Raw genomic sequence first — 23,822 nt, 5'->3', positions numbered from 1 at the left:
ACTCACAATTATTTAAATTGATTGTCAAGTTTTCTTCTAAGTGCTGTGTCTCTCATGGGGGGAAAGGAGGGAAAGCAGCGCACAGAGCACCTCAGTGGAATGGAAGGACGTATACAGGGAGTTACAAAAGCAGGTTGTTGATGGGGATGTCACAGAAGACGCTGCATAATTCCTGCAAACACAGAATTTCCTGTGCACAATACTCCATTGACGCCTAACATACCCAGTGTCCCTTCAGTGCAGTGAAGTATGGGTCCCAGTTTAGACTTTGGTGCATTTTGGGTAGTAGAAAACGATGGTCACAAGGAACAGGAAGGTGTACATCTACATCTGCCACAGAAAACTCAAGCAAGACGCAGGAAGAGATGAAAGCCTGAGTCAGTACACAGGAGAGTCAGCATTTCAGCTGTCTTTGCACCAGGAGAGTTAAAGCTTGCAAACAATAATAATATAACTTTTCTTGCCTATTTAATTAATTGCCTTCAACTGCAAACCAACATTAATGGCTCTACTCAGAATTACCACTCAACAAGAGGAAATTTTCTCATAGATGAAGAATGACTGCAGGATTTCAAAGACAAACCTTAAGCATCCAAGCTCTGATCCTGCCTGAAGCTTTTTTAATTCATCTTTACACACTTACTCTGTAATATTGGGCTAGGAATATCACAGACTTCCTGCTATCTTCAGAACATTTGAGTAACTCAGCTAGGATTTAAATTTGAAGCTAACAGTTTTGTAAAACATGAAAACCGAAGACAGAACTCACACAAAAGAAACCCAAAAAACCTCACAGGAAGGCCGTATTTGTAAGACCACCTTCACTTTGTAAGTATAAAATTTCATCACAAGAAGTCGTACCAGTTTTAAATGCTTCTGCAGTTCAAAAGCTGGCACCATTCACCTATGCAATGCAACTGCAAGCACAAATTGGAATAACCCCAGTAAAGTAAACCTACAATTCATTCCTGATGGCCAAAGGATGTGTTAAAAAAACTGAGGGTTTTTCTCCACTTTTAAACAGCTGCTATTTAGTCCTTTTTTTCAATTTTTACTGAAATGCAAGCATTCCAACTTTTTTCCCAAATATTGTTAAAAACGGTGTAAAACTTCAAATTCCGTGTGTTCTTGTTTTACTATGCCCAGCATGTTATGGTTTTATTAGAACTATATTCAACAAAAAATATCCTTGAACATTTCTAAGGCACAATACTTTGAAACCATAGCATGCTTTTTTCATTTCACCTTAAAAAGTCTGTGCTGGGAAAGTTCCTTTATATTTAATAAGCCTTATTTTCCACCCAGTCATGGGTGCAAAAGACAGCATATATCTCTATTCTTAAAACATGCTTTGCAAGGGCATTTCATTGCTGGTATTGCTTGCTTGTGAAGATGAACAATTTTACTGAAACAATCTCTCAAAACCCCAGTTACCTAAGAGAAGTGAGGAATGACCCTTCAAAACATATGATACGTAAAATTATTTTTATTAGGAGCTTATCAGGCTGAAACAGGTATATAATTTGGCTTTGCTTATCCTGCATCTCTTACTCTGAATGTTTTATGCACAAGATCTTGCCTTCTACGGTAGTATGTGATGGTTACCAAATCCCTCACAAGTTCAGCTATATTATATAACAAAAAGTTTTTGGACGGGGATTCTTGTTGATCTTAACTCAAAGTTAACCACATACAGCAGTTCAGCGGCCTTGCCTATGAGATACGTTTCGAGTGCCACAAGTAGCACTTCAAGATGTCCGGGGCTTACTCATATTGCTTTCCAGACAGGAGCCAAACACAAGTTCCAGCAGAGAGTATTTCAGAGGTTTTTTCCTTAGATTTCAAGTGAAAATAACTTGTTGTTATCAGTAATGAAACTGTCAGCAGAGAGCAAGTCTCAGTCAGAGCTGTGGTAGCACTCTCATTTTTATTAAGGCACTTGTGCATATATATAAGATGGATAAAGGGGAGTGTTGTTTCCTGTTTGGTTAGAAAGTTCATCCTCTTGGAATCCTGTAATTATGTCAAAATCTCCCCCTTCATAAGATAAAAAAGAAAGAAGAAAGAAAAAAAAAAAAAGGGGGGGAACAGAGTTCCAGTTCACCCAATTATGAAGAAAAGCTTAAAACACAGTGACTAGAATGCAAGCGAAAGGTGAAAATTAAGAGACAAAAGAAAAAGTACACCTTAATATATCAATACTGTGAAACAGAGGTCTGCATTGTTTTTTTCTCATATTCCTCTCATACACAAGGCTGTCAGTACTGCACATTGCATCACAGGCCCACAAGGTAATAATTTTTTGGTTTGTATTAAAAAGAAAACATTCTGGGAAAAAGACAAAGTCAAAAGTCACAGCATCTCTAGAAATATCTCCTTGTAATTACAAACTAATGGGAATGGGGTTATTTGCAAATAGAACTCTGCTAAACAGCTGTGGTGGTGCATTTCCTCCTCCCACCCTTGCTCCTGGGCCACTCTATGACCTTAGGAACTCTCATCAGTCCCTGGCCTTTGTGCATAGAGTTTGGTGGTTGAGAGCCCCTTGACCGTACCAAGCACTCTTGCGTAGCTGCAGTGGGGAATGGCACAGACCGTACCAGGAATGCAGTTGCCTGGACAGGGCAGGGAACAAGAATGGGAATAACTAATCATCTCTTGACAGCCCTGGAATGACCAGTACCAGCGTTACTGGAGACGAGAAATTACCGGTCTGGATTGTGGCCAGGACAGAAGTTCACTGATGCCTAAAGTCAATCATCTCACGACCCTGTAGCGGCAGGTCCAAGTGAGGCCCTTTGAGCTCTCCTGGACCGTAGTGGGCTGCAACCAGCATCCCCCTCCCAGTGCGATGCCTCTCGGAGCTCGCGAACTCTCAAGTTTGTGAAGTTAGGAGGACCGTCGCCAAAGACCATCACCAGGACCTGGGATGAAACCCCCACTCCTTCAAGCTCAACCCTTGCCCGCTCAGATACGCAAAGGCATTCAACAGGAATATTTCACTGAACTTGAGGGGAATTTTTAACAGGTATGCCTTTACATAGCTGTATCTTTCTGTGTGTGTATATATGTGTAATTTGAGAACTTCGTTTAAGTCTTTAACTAAGTTGTGTTATCAAGCTTTGTTAGAAAGTTATGTAATTTAATATTGTGGTTTACCTTGATAGCGTTAATGAATTTTAAATTGCTGCTATTCCACATTATATTGCTGCCATTCTAAAGTTATGCAAAACAAAAAATCATATGTTAAATCATCACACCAAGATCCCTGCCCTTAATCGCTTTAGATATAAACCATTGACCAAGTCTGGGACTAGGAGTGGATTCAGCCACACCTACACTTCTCTGAGAAGGAGTTTCGAAAGCAAGGGGGACCACTCTGAACCTCGTGACTCAACAGGAGGATCTCCCTCATCTTCTTTCCCTAATCACTACATAAATCACACCAACCCAATTCTGACTTGATTTCCCTGGCCCTGCGTAAATAGTTTCTCCCAATCCATATGTAAATCATTCTAACCCAAATCTAATTTGATTTCCCTTTGTGTGCTTCTTCCATGTTGAATAAGTGGTAGAGTGAACTTTGCCGTTTAATTCTGTTAAGTTGTGCTTTTTTACAAGTTCATATTAAAATAATTTTTTCTTAATATCTTTGGCAGTGATCCTTTATGTGGCCTAAACCACTCCTTCGCAACAACAGCCCACACATTCCTGCTTGGAAAGCAGGTAGGAATGCAGCCCTTGCCAACACACAGCGGCACTCTGTGATCAGTGTGCCATTGTGACCGCGTAAAAACCGTAGAGGTAGTTCACAACTACCTGTAACTGTTGGGAAGTGCGGTTGCAGTCTTGACACCTCTCTCGCAGGGCAAACCTCTAAAGACATTATCTGCAAAGCTTGTGCAAGCCACACACCCAAGCACAACGCATGGGAGCGTCTCCGCTGCTCACACACAGAGGCAGCCCTCTGCCTCCCGGCAGGTCGTGTGTATAGCACACTTCAGGGACTGCTTGTGCAGTCAAAGGAGCTTTGTGCTTTTGCCAGGTAAAACAGAGACAGCTGTACCCCACCATCTGCAAGCAGAGTCAGGTGCCCACCTGCAGGCATCTGTGCTAGATAGTTTCCTTCACAACATCTCAAGGAAAAACCAGACGTACCCACACCCAGCCTCCAAATCAGTTGACTCTAAACCAGATGTGCAACTACATAAAAATGTCCTTCCCGCATTGAAACAGTCAGGTTGATAAAAATAAACCCTTCAAAAGCCCAATACCTCCCTTATAGCAGTGGTTTTTAAGCTTCTCTAATAACCAAAGAGCCAACAAAACTTTTGGAGAAAAAAAAAAATCCACAGGGTATGCTGTACCCATCGATCTGTGCCTACAAGATCATTTTGCATGCAGCTAGCACATCACTGCTTGCTGATAACTGCAGGGTGTCACTGTGTATGCCTTTAGGATTGCTTTGATTTTCACTTCCAACTCCCACTGCTATACAGAGCACCTTCCGATGTTTTATGGACCACCTGTGGGCTGTAGACCATTGATTGAATAACACCAATCACCACAGATGGTCACTTGAAAACTTAGATCCACAGCTGACACAGAAATAACCCATCCATTAAAGAAGATGGAACAAGAATGCAGTACCAGATTTTGTAGCCGTAGAGGTTCAAATATTAACAGTAAACTTATTGGTGAGAATAGCAGAAATACTTCCTCTTGAGAAATGGCCTCTATTACAACTTGTTGTTGACAGGGATTAATTCACAAGAACAAAACAACAAACTACTGAAGAAAACAAGGCACACGCATGCCATTTCCCATGTAACACAGTTGCTCTGGGAGGTAGCATAACACTGAAATCTATGGTTTCTTACAAGCCCTGTAAACACAACAGACTGATGATATACCTGGGAAGTTCTGCTGCTGGCATTCTATGGGGCTTATAAATCAAAAAGCTCCATTAGCACCAAATATTGCGATCAGCTTCTTGAAGGCAAAAGCTTTTCCCTCACGCTAGCAGCTGTAAGGTTAACAGCTTGCCAAGGGCAGCACTGCCTCTTGGACCAAGCTTGCCCCACGATGCCTGGATGTATGGTGCCCCGCTGTGACACAGACCGTGGTACTACAGTAATATTTTATGAGGCTTTTTTTATGAGCCACCAAAGGCAAGTCAAACTGTCATGAAGAGGTAAGAACAGCTGCAGCAGTTCGGAGCAGGGTCTGACCAGCCCAGTGCTGCCTCTTCGGCAGCGGCTGTCGGCACATAGGGAAGAGTAAGAGTAAGACAAGCATATACAATGCTTTTCCCAATGCTCAGCCCACCTGGTTCAAGGGTTATACTGAAGCGGAACAAAATAGAATTGCAGTTTAGATGGAAAAGAAAACTTTCAAAAGATGTTTAAATCTCAAAACCACCACCGTTCCCTGGAATTTGAATGTATGACTCCCTCAGGAAAAACAACAATTCAGATGAACGAGCTGTTTATACAACTCTCCCATTCAGAGGGATCCCAAAAGCTGTTCAAGGGCAGTTCAGGAAAATGTCACGCAACTTTAGTGAAATATGACAGTTGTTTAATAACCCTGCAGAGACACATTTGTTTCTCTACCTTATATATTAATTCAGGCCTATGCCAGATCATACCCGTGACATTTGATGTGCTAAACTTTAGATTGCCCTTTGGTCAAACTCTTAGACTAGTCTCCACCTTTAGACAGACAAGTGGAAATTGGTGTAAGAAAACTGCTCATGAAAGCCTAATCAATTCAAAAGATAGCATCAGACTTGGGACTTTACCTCATTCTCCCCTGCAAATACACTCTGCACAGCAAAAGGCAACTTATTTACAGAGCTGCAGAAGGTGGTTCCCATAATGACTCTGCTGAATATATTTTTCTCTCCCACTTTGTTAGGCAGGTAATGGGATGGGTTCAAAATGAGTATGCAACCAGCAGCATAGGCACAATCAGCCCTGAACAGTGAACAGGCAGACCTGAGGTTAACTACCTTCTAGGGGAGGTATTTTAAGACTTATTGAATACTCTCATTTCTGCCAAAGTCACTCTGATGAACTGAGCTGAGGAAAAAAAAAAAATCAGATTATGAATGTTCAGAGGGCACATAACACAGATGTTAGCAATTTACAACATTTCAACCTTCACTGAAAGAAATACAAGCACAGAAAAGAGCACTCCACCTTCAAATCTCACCCATGACATTGCAGTATGCTGCCTCCAGTGCCTAAAGAAACAAAGACAGGAGCACACAATTCAAGCTATCCAGCAGCTTAGTGAAGGAACTAGAGTGAGATAAAAAGCAGCTAAGCCTATCATAAATCCCAAAACTGCAATACTTAGAGTAAAACAATGTCATTCTCCCTTTTAAGCTTCCTTACTAGCATGAGAAAGATCAGAAGCTAGGAGTTAGCACTGTGATACAGAACATGCTTCCTGGTGTACGCCTCCCAGGACCTCCTCAAAAATTTGAGTGTACATGCACTTTAAATAAAACATTAATTTCCAACTATGAAACAACACGAAAATCTGAAACAGGAAGGAGAAAACATTGCCTAGCTTTTCACATTTTCTAGGTTGAAATAAACTCTGACTCAAGATAGCTTTTATCTTCTCCAGAGGCAGCAGGATTTCAGTTCTGCTCAAATTTGTGTTACCTGGGGTGTAGCTCAGTGCGACTATTACTGAAACCAAGTTACAGTAAGGGTCCTTCATCTCTGCTTGTATATGTGGAAAGAGACTAATGCCACCATGACAAGGACACAATAGAGCCACAAATGCACCATATGGAAACTCTGCAGCCTCTGATTTTAATGGGATGCTACAGGTTTTCCTCACATGACAATTATAACACATCAGTGCCTGCTTGCAACAGCTTGGGCCTGGATGGGTGCATGGTGACTTTTTACAACAATGAAAATTAAAAAAATCTATCTAGTTTCTGCTGTGAAATGAAAGCACCTGTCAGTTCAGGCAATTCTAGAAACTCCCCCCTTCACCTCAGCCCAGCCCTAAAACTTAGGGAGACTACACACAGATGTATTCGAAGAAAAAGGAAAAAAAAAAAAAAAAAAAAAAAAACAAACAAAAAAAAGAGAGAGAAAGAAAGGAAAAAAATACAACTTCAAAGTCTAAATGTTCTTTTTACATTTCACCTTTCCTACATACTGTATTTCACTGCGTATCAACAGTGAAAACCGCTGCTTTGCTCATGAAATGGAAAAAGCCCTGCCCAACACACCAGGCAGGAATTGTTAATCTTGTCACAAAGAAACACAGTGAAATGGCTTTGCTCTCTTCTCAATCGCCCCGTGTCCAGACTGGAAGCTGCTAAAAGCTCCGGGAGTATGCATTAGGAGCAGCTCTCCAGCAACCTGGCCCTGGGAGTTGTCCTCTTTGAGCATGTAGCTTTAAAAATCCTTTTGCTATTTGGAGGTCAGACCGTGGGGAGAAGGAAAGGATGACAAGGAGGACGGCTCAACTCCTTCAAGAGCTGCAGTTTAGATCTTTATTTTCACCTACCACGCAGCCACATTTGGCACATGGACAGCAAACCTATGCACTGTGCTTTGTCACTTCTCTTTCTCAAGAGGCAAGTTAAATTTTCTTTCAATTTTCTTTCAATGCATCTCTAAAAATTAAGTACATTTTTACCTCAAGTAAAAGAAACTTGCCTTCTTTAGAGGGTCAATGGAATAATTTTCCACTGATTTAAGCAGTTTTCAGTCTGAGTCAAAGAGGAAACGGCTGCCAGCCTGGTCCAGGAACCGGAAATCGGGATGTGTCCTCTTAGTACATCACTCACCTCCAAGCACCTCCTCCTACATCATGTCTGTCCTGTTAATGCACCATGGTCTTCACAACAAAAGGTAACCAGTCATTTCTGGTTAACAACGTTCTGATCTGAGTTGCCTCTTTCCAGGCTCACGTTTTCCCTTCCAGGTTGAACACTATGACCCTAAGCTAGTCTAAAGGCTCATACCTTCAGAAACAGAAGCCTCCATTTTGCTTATGTTTCTTTTCTTCTTTCCCAACAGCAGCTACATTTTCCTCTTTGAAACACCCATCCTTGACAAGAAGCTCAAAAACATCTCCCCTGGCACAGTGATAGAGCTGCTGCTAGGAAGGGAAGCGGGGGGGAGGAATACAAGAGGTACCTGTCAAAATTATTATCCTCAATATTATCCGAGGAAGTGACAGTTTCCCTTCCCATTCCTCCGCCCCAATGAAAAAAAAAAAAAAAAAAAAGGTGCTTCACGAGGAGGTAGTTTAACTCTTCCCCATACAGTAAGAATTAAAATGAATGGCTGCAGCATGCGTTATCAAGCAGGGATCCTACTGGGAAATATGCATTACATTTGTTACTTGCTGAGGAACTGACTGCTGTGCTTCAGCAATGCAATGTCCACCTGGGTTTCTAAGCATTAGTTAGTCACCTCGTTTCTGTACACAGCAGAGCAGTCCAGGGGAGAGAAGATACGATAATGTGGCAGGGTCCATACTACTTCATCAGTTCCTTGAATAATCTGCTCAAGTGGGAAGCTTATTTGCCTCTGATCTACCCCATTACACTGAATGCATACCCTACTTTCTGGTTAGTTGCTTTCCAAGTACAGGAACAAATACTGTTAACAACATCATTAGCCTCAGATAGATGACTGTCCAATGTGAGCCACATTTATATCAAGGATGTTGTTTATTGTACTTGTGCTAAGAGTTAGTAGAACTATTCACAGATTTTCCAATTAAAAATCACAGATTTTTACACTATCAAAATATTTTGCAAGAGAAAACCTTTTAATTTTTTTTAAAAGACTATCTATTAAGACAATCTATGTAATACTTTGTTTGAGACAGGTCTGTATGAATCCAGAAAACATCAGTTTAATGATGGTGACATTAAAAAAATGAAGCTTCTTGGGTCCTTTCAGAACAATGAAACATTTCTATTTAGACCAAAGACAATGAAACAAAAACTTGAAGAACTTTTGAATTAGTTGTGGGTTTTTTTCTTTTCTTTTCCTCCTCTTCTGATTCACTCCTAGCAAATTCTAATTACTTTTGTTTTGGTCAGCAACACCTGCCAAAATACTGGATTTCTATACTGCAATGACAGTCTGCTCTTCAAACAGTTTGAATTAGTGTCAGTCTGTTTCCAGAGTCTGCCAGACTGTACCTTGGCAAAGTCTGAGGTATCGTATCCACCAGAGACCGTTCCCAATAGGCAGCTTGGGTACAGTGATCTCTCTTGATGAAAAGACAATTTACCAAATGGAGATACATCACCTGACCTCAGGATGAGAAAATGGTCCCTGTCCTCTTCTATTTACTCGTGCAGATGTAGCAAAGTGTCTTATCCAACCTGTACCTGGGCAGACTGCCCTTCTTCCCAGCAGTGGACCAAGCGCAATTTCCCTGTCATACTGAGACACTCTTTGCATACAGATGTGATGTTGCATATCACATACAGTTGCATTTCAGTGATGGAGAATTGATTCCCATCTTTAGTTTTTAGAATCAGTTCTGTCTTTGAAGCACTTGGAGGTGAAGCTGTTATTGCTGTTATTATTATCAATGCTACATAAATTAATAATAATGGAAGTAAGCAGCAGCAAAATTAAACCCATAAATTACAAGTCTAAGCTAAAAGTCAGCAGCTAATTCCTGTTTCTGCTCAGCCTCCTGCACTTTATCTTAAAGGCAATCCTACATATAGATAGTATTTTAAGCTATATCGCAGAAAAGGATAAATATTTCCCCAGCACCTTGACTAGATTAACCTTAGCCAACAGACTGAAACTGCTCTTTCCACTGCCAACATTAATCATAGATTTCAGCTGTTGTTCTGCATAAATCTCATGGACACATTCATGCTTTACATTAAATTAGTGGGATTAACAATGCAGTGAATGTGTTTATGTCTGGCAATGTTGGGGAACTCTGGGAACCTTCCCTGTATTTAGCTTCATCAAAATACGTTTAAATAGTCAGCACTGCACACTTGGTATCTCTCCGGTTATAATTTGCCAGACAGATCCGGCAAGATGACACCAGAGAGGTGTTAGTTATGCCATGCAACAGTGACCTCAGATGAACATTGTGCTTCATTATCTTACATTATTTCCCTGTTATGAAGTTTGATAGCATTTTCATTTGGATCAGTAAAGTAATATCCTGTGGAAGAAGATAAATAGGTAGGCTTGATTTTCTCCAGTGTTTCATAATGCACTGAAATGCACATGCATACACACATATTTTTTTGCTATACACTGCTTTCTGTATTTCTTTTTTCTCCTTTGAATAGGAGAAAGTTCACATCCTAGCCAAGGTAAAAACAGTTAACATTGCAAAAGGGCACTGTAGGCTGATCCGTATTGTTTACTTTACTCAAGATCTTCTCAGGAAAGCCATCATCATAAAGTACACAAATATGAGGTTACAGATAATACTTACAATAGTGATTGTTTCTAAGGTTTGTTAAGCTCTGCTTACAAAAACATTATGCAATTGCAAATTTGAAAAAAAATACATCTCATTGCCCATGTATTTGTCTAGACTGTTTCAACCATGCCTTGTTAAACTGCAAATTCTGCTCTGTCAATATGCTATGAGTTACGCCCTGTATTGGTATAAATCACCACCGCACCCTTCAAAGCAGTGAAATCATGCTCATGTACATCGGCCATAGTCTTGGCCTAGTGAGTTACACAGACTTCTCTCTTACCACAGGGGGGTTAAATCTAATTAACATAGCTTCCTCCTACAAAACCATTACTGTAATGTTTACAGCATCCTACATTTCAGTCTTGTCATTCCACTTTCACATGGGGGTCCATCATTGAACCACATTAAATTAATCTCCAGGACACTAAAGCAACTTAAAGAAACCACTTCTCTTCCTCCTGAAATAGAGGCAGATGAGCTCTTGCAATATCTCTGTGGGCATATGTGCAATGTCTTCCGAAAGCATGTCTGTCCATTAAGTTTCAACCACACATTTTATTACACCAACCACACCAAAAAATCCTCAGCAATAAGGTCTGAAGATCATGATGTTCTCTAAACTGCAGCACGAAAAAACCCAACTTTCTGTTAGTGATCGAAGGAGGAGGTAACCTGGCTTTCTGACTCTGAAATGTAAATTTTGCTTGCTTATGCAGAAAGTCTGTAACTGTTGTTAAGGTACGACATTAACTGAAGTCATGATACATTTGGCAGGTTCAAAATCACAGTAGGCCATAAATAAGAAGTGCTCCATACTTTTATTTTGGAAATGGAAAGAGGACAGGAACTGATCAGTGAGTTGGAAATTTCAGGAATAGAAAAAAACATATTTCAAAATAAGCACGATCACCATGTTGCTGAACATAAGGGAAGAAACATAAAAATTGTTTCTTGCAACAATAGGAGTTCCTGTGCATCAGACGTTTCTGTAAAAACGTCTGATGTGTTGCATTATGCTGGACTGTCCCTAGGACCTTCGATAAAAGCTGCATTCTTGTCTTTTCACCAGGCAGGATCATCTATAGAGAAACTACGTCTTCGCAGCCTCTAACAGCAACATATGCAATGCTGATTTACCCAAAAAGATCACCAGTTTTTAAGCAGTTGTAATGGATCACCCACAGGAAGGCAAACAAAGACTGCTGGTTGTCATCCTCTATTTCAGAAAGGAACAACAGAGAATGAGGTGTGGAAATATTCCTAAGCCTTGCACTCCGTGGCACTAGATTCAGGAGCCTCACACACCATTTTAGAGATGTGAGAATATTAAGAAAATTGATTTATTTCTGCATGCACCTGCAGTCCAAGTTTTACCTTAATGGATACTTCTAAAGAAATCAAACCAGAGCTATGGCTTAAGTGCAGGGAAAAGTAGAATTATATTTTAAAATACCATGTGAATAATTTCAATATAATACCTCTTAATATTAATTGGACAGTTTGCTTTCCCAGAGTGTTCTTTTACCACACTTCTTGTAATCTACCCTTTCTCCTTTCATTTCCGTACAGTTTTTCCCTAAATCATAGCCAGACAAACACTTAAAAATTCAAAACCTTAGGATTCTCTCCAATGGTACCAATATTTCCCATTTAAATATGGAAAATGAGATTGGGGGCCAGGGGAGGAATAATAATAAAAAAAAATAATTTAAAAAAATCCATAGATGCTTAACAAGCCCATCTCATGAGGTGCGAAATCTATCACACAGGGCTCATATTCCTTATAATCTCCTGATGGTAGGTGAAAGAAAGGACCCAGGAGTTGGATCCATGAAAGAGCTTGCCTTTAGAGCAAGAAATAGAAAAACCTAACATTTTTTTTAAATATTAGGATGAAGACATTGTGTTTAAGATTTTTTTTTTCCTGAAAGCAGTATGAGCAGCTACACCTTGAAAAGTAACAAAGAAGGGAAAAAAGAAATGAGTGGTTTAGACAATGCAACCCACAGAGAGGAAAATTAACCTATTACAGGATTTCCTTTCAAAAGTTCTGCATACTGCGAGGCCTGCATAATCAGCTGTGCTAGGAGGTATGCTCACTGTTCAGTCTTCAGCAAAGATGAGCTCATTTTCTGTCAAACAGAAGAGGACTGTGCAAATACACAAAATTAACTTCTAGTAAAGAAGGACGCTGATATGTCTTCAACTGCATCTATAGTCTTATGCACATTTGAACTCATCAGGTTTCTGCAGTACAGCATTAATGAACACCTGAACCAGCACCCATGCTGAGCAAACACAGCATTAAGACAATAGTTATTTAGAACACCACTAAATCAACACATTATGTCTAAAAGAATATGCAGTGATTCTGCAGGCTTCCAGACTTTTTATTATAGGATATCCTTGGAGCGTCTCAGAGAGTTTGATTTCCCTCTATGCTGGTGTTCATAAGATGTAATAAGGAACAAATTGAGCCAAATTCCTTATTCTTGATTATAGAACAGGACAGAAATGGACAAAACGCACAGTTTTAACCAGTGAAGCATGGTTTCCAGAAGTAAAGTCCCATTTAAGTAGAGCATGTCAATACAGGTTTCCAGGGTTATGTCAAGTGTACACATGCTAATTCTGGAAGTCTAACTAACCTGGGTGAATTCCTTGTGTATTTGAAAATACATCCTAGCAGACATATTAGTGGAAAGCAGAAACTTGGAGGAGGCAATGCAGTTGCAGGGTACAAATAATGTAAGGATGGAGTAGGAAGCACTGGTAAAAGGAAGGTGCTATGTTTTAAAGAAAGGTTAGAACCCAGTATGGACAATGAGTTGCTATTGATCATCCCAATATCTATATGGATTGAAATTCTTCCACATTAGAGTGTTAGATCTGAGTTATCAAGAACATGACCAGGTGATGTTATCATTTCACACAATGGTAGATAAGGCAGTAAAAAAAGATCCATGAGCAGAAAAACAGACACACCTCTGTCACCTTTGAATAGAGAGGGTAGCCATCACAGTGACTTAAACTCCAGATTTTAGAAAACAGAAATGCACAATTGCTGGAGTTGGTAGGCAAGATACCCAACACACTGGCACAATGCTTGCTTTAGACTTAAGCAGCATTCAGGACGAAAACACTGCTAGTGAGGAGCACTCAGGATGAAAACACTGCTACTGAGCAACTACTCTGCAACACTGGCTACATGACATTGAAATCAAACACACTCAAGTGCAGAGCTACACACACAAAGAAAAAAATACTCCTTTAAAACAGAGCTTAATTTCAAAAAGAGGAAATACATAAAAATTATGACTTGGTAGATAGAAAAAGTAACAACAGGACAAGTTATTTTAAGCACCACAGGGTATTTAAAAGTCATCATATTAGAGATTCAAAATGAATACATTCCACTTATTCTGAAAACAAATTTATTTAAAAGGAAAGAAATAAAAACAATCTGGTAAAAGAAGAGACTAAAGGTATTTGAAGTAGGAAGACTTCCTTCTAAAGGAGTCACAATTAAATGATGAAAATGGAAATCAGGTTCAGCTTTGTAAATACAGAATACCAGCATAAAGTAGAATTTAAATAGTAAGTCATTTGATATAAGGCATAAAAACTATCTAAAGATGCCTTTTTAAACACGTGATAGGAAAAAAGCCTGAGAAAAAGTCTGCAAGACAGCCTTGAAGAAGACAAAGCCATAGCTGAGATATTAAATGAATTTTTTGCATACAGCCAAGTAGGATACAGCTTAGCATATTTCCAACTCTAAGCTCTTTCTTTTGGGGGAATAAGTAAGAAAAGGCATTTTAAATTGAAATACTGAATTAATATATAAAATTAACAGAAGCAATCCACTAAGCTCAGTTAATATTCTTCCACAAGGAAATTCAATATAAAATTGCTCAATTATTAGCTGCAGTATCTAACTATCCTATCAGGAAATTTACTTCATTACCAGAGAAACAGAAGATAGCAAATGCAGCACCTCTTTTTAAAAGGGCTTTAAGATAGGCCTAGGTATCCACATACAAATACATCCATAAACCAGTAGACATTATTTTAAAAATCGGAATAAGCAAACAGGCAGATCATATTGTATAATGACTGAAAGATGTCTTGTTTTTTCAGAGGGAAGACAGACCTCACAAATTTATTAGTAGTCTTCAAAGGAATCAATTTATGTATTGATAATGATGGTATAATTAATACCATGCTCTTGCACATTCATCAAGTTTTTGATGAAAATCACTGAAAGACAGAAAGCAAACAAACCAAGCTAATATATGACAAAAGGGAATGCGCATTTATGGGTTAGTAGTTTATTAATGAATAGGAAAGAAGGGTTGGAAAGAAAATTGTCAGACTAGATTCCCCTACTGTCCGCTGATCTATGCTATTTCTTGACTTCATAAATACTATGCCAAAGAAAACACAGAATACAAGAAAACAGACACAACTTTATGATAACGTGAAATTTGGCAGATTGTAAAAATAAAGACTGACCGTGAGAAGCTGCACAAGAATCTGATAATACTGAATGATCAGGCACTAAAATGGAAAATTAATAGTGTCAGCAAATATGGAGTACCACAGCACACAAACGAAATCACCTTCACCACACACCCCCCTCAAAATAGGCTGTAAATCCACTACCATCATTCAGGAATCTTGAAGCCTTGTCAAGTGTTGGAGGCAAGCATCAGTTCTGGACTCAAACATGGCCAAAAGCCCAAAGAGGATATTTGGAATTACTAGAAAAAGTAGAGAACAAGCCAACCAGAAAACATCAATATGACATTATATATTAAACAGCTATGTGATTGCAACTTGAAAACTGTAAAGCTTTTGTCTCTCCATCTGACAGATATATAGTTGAATTGGAAAAAAAAAAAAAAATAGAAAACTGGAAGAAGGTAGTCCAATAGTATAAAACATATTCAAAATGTGAAAAGACTAAGCAGACCGGGATTTTTCAGCCTGAAAAAACAGTGTCTGAAGTTCAATACAACACAGGGCTATAAAATACTGAATGACAGACATAGCAGGAGATTGAGGAATTACTATTCCTGTTTACTAGCACATGAAAGCTAAACAACTAACAGTATTTTCAGACAACTTGTGGACCCAGTACCTTTCATTTTGCTAGAGATCCCTGAACATGTCTTTTCTAGTCAGATTTTTAGATACATCTACGTGAAATGTCAAATCTACTGCTACATTTTGGTGATCCTTCCACCAACCCTCTAAAGAAATAAAAGACCACAGAAACTACAAAACTAATAAAATATGTAATCTCTTGGATAAAGATGTGTTTATGGAGATTCATAATTACTTAGTGTCTCAGAGCAAAAAAAGTTGAAAAATTTTACTTCTTTTCCCCCAGTGAAAAAGATTAAGAAAATTTCTTATTTGGCACTGGTGACATTTCATAGGAAATTGTGCATTAAAAAAACACCCTGATTCTGTTTCTGGACTACTTATTCATTGGCTTCGTTTTGAACAACTACACTGAACAAAAGAAGTCTGAGAAACAATAAAAATTCGGTTTGATTTCCAAGTTTATCTTTGAAAACTGTCACCAAAAATGTTCCTGAAAAATGACCTGTATCAGTACTGGGTTTTTTTGTTCAAGTTATTTGAAGAACAAATAATCAACAAAACAGTACTGATACAGGTTATTTTTCAAAGGGAAAATTTCTCCATGAATTGACTAGTCAGAACCTGGGATTGTAATGTCCAAGTTATTTGGAAATCAAATACAGACTTTGCATCACAAGACCATTGGTTTCCTTCCACTCCTTCATAGCTGACCATCTTTACAATCTGTATCACATTTATGAAGCGTCAGTAGCTACACGGCTATTCACACTAATGAATACAACAGCTTGGTTTAATGACATCCTAATTTCCCTGAATATCTTCATTACTTCAAATGGGCATTTCTGCCTCAAATTCATCCAGAATTAAAGAACCAAGAAAAAAACCTGACATTACTTGAATATTTTTACATGGCTCTTGCAAAGAAATCTTGTGTTTTCACTAGTTCTGAAGGTTTTAGGATGCTCCCCCGAGAAGCGCTACACGGCAGACACAAGACCAACCATGCCCCCGTGTTGCCTTCCCAGGCAGGAGCCCACGGGCAGCCGCCGCCCACCGCTGCATGGACGGGTGGGGTCTCCGGGAACCCTCAGCAGAACCAGGACACAGTGCAATTGTAGTTACAATCACAACTTCACCTTAACCCAGACCCTCTGCAGACTCGCTGTATCACCGTAACCTAAGCTCACAGTGCGCATGCAGACCTCCCACAGTCCCCGGAGGGAGCAGCCAGCCCCAGGGTATCCCGGCCCTGCTGCCCAGCCACCGCCGCTCCAGCCCACGTCCCCCGTGGCATCTGCCACTGCTTTTATAGCGCGCCGCACGCCCTTGCGCCTCGCCAGCCACCCTGACTGACCCCTTAAAGCAGAAGCGGGTATGTGACCAGCCCACCCCCAGCCAGTGGCCACCCGCCGCACAAGATGGCACACCGAGGGCAAGGAGTAGGGGGGACTGCTCACAGCACTCTATATATTGCCCAACTTACGAGTGGATGTCTTATTTGTCTGCGTTTGCCTTTGGTTAGATTGATACTACAAAAGCAGCCCCTTTCTTGAATGTGTCTAATTTATATCATTGTTCTGCCTTGGCTTAGACAGGGCAAAACAAGCTCAGCTGCATCCCAGCAAGGACGATCACTTATTCATCTTCCCCTCTGTCTCCAAGCCAAAGGGCTTTATGGCAGCCACTGGCAAGTACCACACTTGGCAGCTCTCAGGGATTTGCTGTTCAGTGCTGACTTTCTCCAAGGTCCAGTCCAAATGGACTTCCAGTTCCAAATCCAAACAGATAGAGTGTGGCATGGTAGGGAATACCCTGGTCCTCCAGGCCCGATGGCTACCAGCCTTCCCTTACCCTGTGGGGAGCAGCTGGCAGAATTCAGGAGGGCCAGGACGCTTTCTGAACTTTAATGAGAGCTACCGTTACCTACTAAAGAAAAACAGAACTAAACATTTTAAACAGATGAAGCCTTTTTCTTATTTTTTTTTTTTTTTTTGGAACCATAGAGGTACATGGAAAAGGCATGGTTTATTTCTAAAGTCACCTTTGGCATTAGTTTTCATCACAGTTGGGTCAAATATCGCAAGGTATATACTTCCTTATCATAAGCACCCAAGGCACAATCGGGTCAGGCTGAATAAAAGCGTCTTCAGATGTTGCATATGGCAAGTTCCAAGCCTGGTGCTTAGGACGAAACATGAGCTGACACATGCCCTAATTGAGCCAAAGCAAATGAAAGCACAAAGCCAGGGAGACCTACCCATGAGCTCTGCCATATCAGAAAGGAAATTAAACTGAGATGGAAGGACTTTGCATCCCATTGATTATGAAATGTTACAAACTCCTTTGGTTGTTGGAGACTAACCTGATCTGTGCCCTAGAGAACCCATTCATTATATATTAATTTCTCTTGTATGAGTTCTGTGAGCTTTGTTAAACTATTCCTCTCCCAAACTAAGATAAAAATAAGAGATTGCTGGCCTCCTAAACAAATAGAAAAACTGTGAGTTTTGCCAGCTAAGTTGGAAGTCTCTTTAAAGGAGAGACAGTACCACCTGTTAGCTTCGGTTTAGCACTCCATTTCCTGATTCTTTACAAAACCCTAATCTGAAATCAAAGATCCACCAGGAACTTTGCAAACCATCCAAATTTACCACTTAATTGACAATCATAAACTAGATTAGAGGGGGGATGAGTAATCGCTCTTCTTTATTACCTTCAATCAATTAAACCAGATTTCTGTTATTTCAAGCAGATTTTTTTTTAAACTCGGAAGTAAAATGTTTTAGTTATGCAAAACACCTTAAAGTACTCAATCTTCTATTGCATAAACCTTGCATTTGTAAATGCAAAAATATAACATATGCCCATAAAACACAAAGGGTTTGAGAATTGAAAGGGTGAAAGAAAAAAGGAAAGGTAATAAGAATGTTTAAAACTGGTACTCAGTTCTTTAATTCATATGATTCCATATGTCCTTCTAGGGTTTTTTGTGACATTGTCTTCATTTCCACAACTTTGACTAACACACACTCATCCAGCACTTGTATAAGCAAACCGTTCTCCACATCAGCCAAAGAAACTGGAAGGGGCTGTAGCATGACCTGCTGTTTACTTCTCAAGTTGATGCTATACAAGTTTTCAAATAGGCACTTGGACTCCTGCAAAAGGCTAACAGCAATATAAACAAACGCAGATGGCATTGTTTTGACATACGTAAAGTCTTGAATCTGCCTTCGGAGTGATGTGGAGAAATCTCTAGCTTTCCACTGTTCAATTAAATAAAAATAGCTTACGTTTAATACTCAGTAATACTCAGGCAGATGTGTGCACAGCTGTCACCAGGGAGATCTCCACAGCATTTTAAGCTCTCTCCAAAGATCTAGAAATCCTAAAGTTTAAGGCATTTTAAATGACTGGCATGAATCTCTAGGAAAAAAAAAAACGGGGAAGACAAGGCTTCAGAATAAAGTGATATGCACTAAAAAAGAAAAAGTTTCTTCCCATCACTAGTTTCTCAAAACGTATTATACTGTTTCTGTTCTTGATCAGGGTGTCACTAAAACACCAAACAGCCAGTTGCAGTGGGGGCAATACCTGCCTCTTTCTCCTGCCTGAGCCCGGTGGATTGAGACTGCTTTGAATCGCCTAGTCCTTTCCCCGCCATTTATTTTTCCTACTGTGATGATTTTACAAGGCAGTTTAATGAAAACTACAGATATCTGAATCAGCAAAGCAAAATGACTTTCAAACAATTCCTGAATAGTTTCCTCTGCCCTTGCAACGTCATTTTAGTAAAATCCCTATTTGCTACTGAAATGTGCTTGAACGTTTACACCTCTCATTCACAGGAGCGACCTTTGGGACTTCACACTACCACCCCTCTGCTTCCTGGGGCATCCGGCATCTCCTTGGTACATTGACCTGACATGTTCAACCCTCAGATTCCAGGCTGTTTGGGGCAGACCCCTACCCAGGAACGTGGCTTGTAGCAGTATGTGCAAATATACACACCTTTGCATCCCCTTTCTGTGAACTCACAAAAGCCCTAGTCTTGAAGGACCAATAACAATTAGGATAACTGACATTACATCCTATCACTCTTTCTTTTTATTCTGGCAGAAGAATCATCTGGCCTCATAAGCAGTTAATAATACAACACGACAAAGTGATTTGCATCTGCAATAATATATTTCCTCAATGAGTCATCAGAAGAATGTCTTTAATTGAATTAGATAAATGGGAAGGTTTTTTCATTTGTTTGATTTTTAGCCTTTCAAGTTTTTTCTGTGTTTGCTCGTGCTTGTTACTTTTAAATATTGGATGAAGGAAACAAATTTAACAAGAAAAAATTAAAGAAGGAAACATTGATGTTGGAAAAAGAATACCAAGTTTCTAGTTATTCAACCATTTATCCCAGATGATCCCAGATATGACAGCACACTGATAAGTATTTTGCTAGAGTACAGAAACCCCAAACCAGAAGTCAAATTCATTCTGCCAGGAATTTCAAAGGACAATCCTCCCTCACAAAATGATCCCAGTCCACACTGACAAGACAAAAGCTTGACTGCAGACAATTCTTATTCCTATTGTTATAATGGGTCACTGAATCACAGAGAAACTTGCCCAAGGTGAGGACAGGAGCCTGTAGCAGTATCTAAAAATTAATCCTTTATCTCAAATCACAATCTAATTATTTAAATAAAAATCAAAACAAGAGCGTAGTTTTAAATATCTCCTTAAGAAGAATAAAACTAAACATTTTGGAAGCTGACAAAGTCTAGACAATATCTCTGATCAGGTTCCTCACCTCCACAAGCAGGAAGAATTGTGCCATGGAGTACAGACCTGCAGTTTGCCTCAAATCCCAACCCCAGTGAAATCTAACAGGTAGCATCTATTTATGTCAGCATACGAGTGGGGATGCCAGTAAAATTTAATTTACTTAGCATTTGAACACAGGTTTACAGCAAGAGGAAAGTTTAGGAAAAAAAATTCTTTAGCCTCCACTTCTCCTCGAGTCCTGTATTTGCTATTTACACTTGCCTACCACGTAGTGCATAATTAGCGGCAATTCTTTCTAGAGCAATGGTACTGAACCTATTTCTACTGAAGGTACAGATGAGGGTACTTGCAAATAATTGTAGGAGTTTTGCAACTCCACTGAAACCAGAAGATGAATACTGAAATATATCATAATATACACAGGACATCCCCCGTCTCTATGTAGGTTAGAGTCTCACCAACACCTCGGGATTTGAAGTATTACAATACCAGGAATTGAAATTTATATTTTCTGATTTTAAGAAACTATACATTGCATGAACCTTAATACAAAGCCTCAGTCAGTGAGTATCATAACTACTTCTGTCAAAAAATATCACAGTAACAATATCTTGTTTCTTAAATGTGTTACTGTCGGGTAACTGCCTCACTATGAATTAATCAGAACACAATTAATGTCAACTTGAAATTATGCATTTATTGTCCTTTTTAGGCTATTGTCACTACCTTTTAATTCCTTTCTATGGTTTGTTGCATTGCCTAGATATGTAAGGAGAATGAGTCTCTTCTCTATTTCAAGAGCTCCTAGAGGGACAGACATTTCTTGTATGACAAACTGCGCTATATTCTCCTCGATAGCAATGACAGCATAATATTGTAAAGAATCTGCAGCTTGCCCCGATCTCAGTCTCATAAATAACCTCCTGAATGCTTGCTTGGAGGGATATGGATCTTACAGAGCCCAAAACATGACCCAGACTAAACAAATCAAGGTACTGATTCTGATTCTCAAAAGAAGAGTACAAGGAAATTCCAAAAGCTTCAGCTTTTTTTTTTTTTTTTTTAGGGGGTTGGGCGTGTGCTTGGCATCAAAGCTCCAAAATTTCAAGCTGTGAGAATCATACCTATACTGCAACATCAAAAACCTGTATTAAGGAGTAAAAGTCTGTCCTACTGTCTATCTGCAGTGTTATTTTAGGTCACTGAAAATTCAGCATATTGGACTCTCTACTGATGTCTGACTCTACCATTATCAAGTACTGGCAGTAGGAAAGCCATTTCACAGCTGCTTGCAACAACCATTGGCAAGGCTGTTTATTGAGTCAGCATGACCATGACAAGTCAGTAGTAGATGCATATTCTTCACCAGCCCCTCATGAAGGCTCTGCCAGCCCTTGGCCTTCAGCCTACTCACTGCAGGAAGCTATTGCAACCAACTTGGATTTGCGAGATGGGATGAGAAGGAGCAAGGGACTATTCAGCAACAAGCCAGTGGCTAACACGCTGCTCTGAACGCGCGAAGCTGGCTCACCTCTCAAGGTTTATGCTGCTCTGGATGACAACACTCACAGACCCACGCTGTAACTGCTGAACACGTATACCATATCACCTTCTGAGAACATGATTAAGGAATATTGTTAAAATGATTCTCAGCAATACATTGTTTCATTACTGAAATCCTGCTCGTTTCAGTGGGATATATTTTTATTCACGCTTGAAGTTTGGTTTGGCACTGCTACAAGCAGAACACTGCGTGTTGTAATCACGATTCTCAATGTTTTTTGTGTGTATATGCAAAATGAAAACTGGTTTCATTCACACCTAAACTCTTGTGCCCTCTACTTCATGATTCAGAGCTGTATTTCTTGAGTCACAACTGTTATGTTTTGGGTGGATGTGATTGTTAAAGTAACATGCAATTTAAGAAACGGTACTGTAGCTTCTTATTAAAACAAACAATTCACACTGCAGATAATAAAGATGCTCTTGGAGTCTATTTTTAGAAAAGCAGCAATACTGCTGAAATTGGCTTTAGTGGTGAATGGTGTATTAAAATGCACTCAGGCAGAGGAGATGGACAGCAAACATTTTAAAAAAATGGGACAGCTTCAACTCCATAATGCACAGAAAGGCAGATAGCTAGTATGAGTTCTTCCACAATTGCTTTATCCTCCACTGTCCCTTGAAATAGTGTATAAGAAAATGCATTTAATTTATTGCAGTAATATGACGCTTTACACTGAACAGCAACTAAAGTAGGAAGATTCTCTCGGGCAACAACCTGGCACCAAAATTTCCAAGACAGCACTGTGCTCATTTCACCTACCCCACAAACTCCCTGCTTATGACCCTGGTATCTACATTTTTAAACCTGGAGTCTCAATTTCTTGTGCTTCAGTGCTCAGTGTATCTTAAAGTAACTTTTTAATGTTATCACAGATAGTTAGGAAATCATATTTCCTCTCACAAGTGATCTCCACTAACAGCCCAGCCTGTGCTGTACGAGTCCTGAGGTATCCACAGAAATTATACCCCTTATATGCCATTGAACTACTTCTCATTCTGACACTATAATCGCTCAACTCCAGCTCATCTTGGGTCACGCGGGAGGAGGGCTAATTCAGCATTCCTGTTGAGCATCCTTCCAAATGAATACCACAAAGTGACATGCTTGGTTAATACATCTCTAGCCAAGTTCAAGCCATTGTGATCCCATCGAAGTGAGGAACAGAGCACATGAACCTCCAGTGTTTTCTGAATTGAATAAATTTGGGTGTCTCTCTCCCAAAAGCATCATGTTATTCTTATCAAATAGCATTGCATTTTCTCTTTTTTTCCCCCCTCTAAAATTAAAGTTAAAAAATACATGATTTCTACTGACAGTGAGAAAAAGCATTTTGTAACAGATAACATATATGACTGACTGCTGCATTTGCCAGTTAAGATGTTGTATTGGGTTTGCATAGCAAGGTTTTGGTAGTGGAGGGGGCTACAGGGGTGGCTTCTGTGAGAAGCAGCTAGAAGCTTCCCCTGTGTCCGATAGAGCCAATGCTAGCAGGCTCCAAGAGGAACCCACTGTTGGCCAAGACCAAACCCATCAGCGACGGTGGCAGTGCCTCTGGGGTAACAGTTCAGAAGGGGGAAAAAAAACCTCACAACAGCAATACAGCTGGAGAAAGGAGTGAGAATATGCGAGAGAAACAGTTCTGCAGACACCCAGGTCAATGCAGAAGGAGGGGCAGGAGGTGCTTCAGGCTGCGGAGCAGAGATTCCCCTTCACCCCATGGTGAGGCCGGCTGTGCCCCTGCAGCCATGGAGCTCCACAGTGGAGTAGATAACCACCTGCAGCCTGGGGAGGACCCCACACCAGAGCAGGGGGATGCCCAAAGGAATCTGTGACCCTATGGGATGCCCACGCGGCAGCAGGCTCCTGGCAGGACCTGTGGATGCATGGAGAGAGG

General features: G+C 40.0%; 1 protein-coding gene across 1 annotated transcript in view; it reads right to left on the bottom strand.

Moving 5' to 3' along the window:
• The window catches only part of CNTNAP5 (contactin associated protein family member 5), a gene marked incomplete at its 5' end in the record, with an annotated part of 301,416 nt that overhangs the window by 169,669 nt on the left and 107,925 nt on the right, over window positions 1–23,822 (bottom strand). The gene's annotated exons all lie outside the window — the stretch shown is intronic.

Source organism: Phaethon aethereus (genome assembly GCF_964289735.1).
Source record: "Phaethon aethereus genome assembly, chromosome: 6".
NCBI lineage: Eukaryota > Metazoa > Chordata > Aves > Phaethontiformes > Phaethontidae > Phaethon > Phaethon aethereus.
Note: the sequence above shows the minus strand (reverse complement) of the source record. Positions and strands in the feature narration are given on the sequence as shown.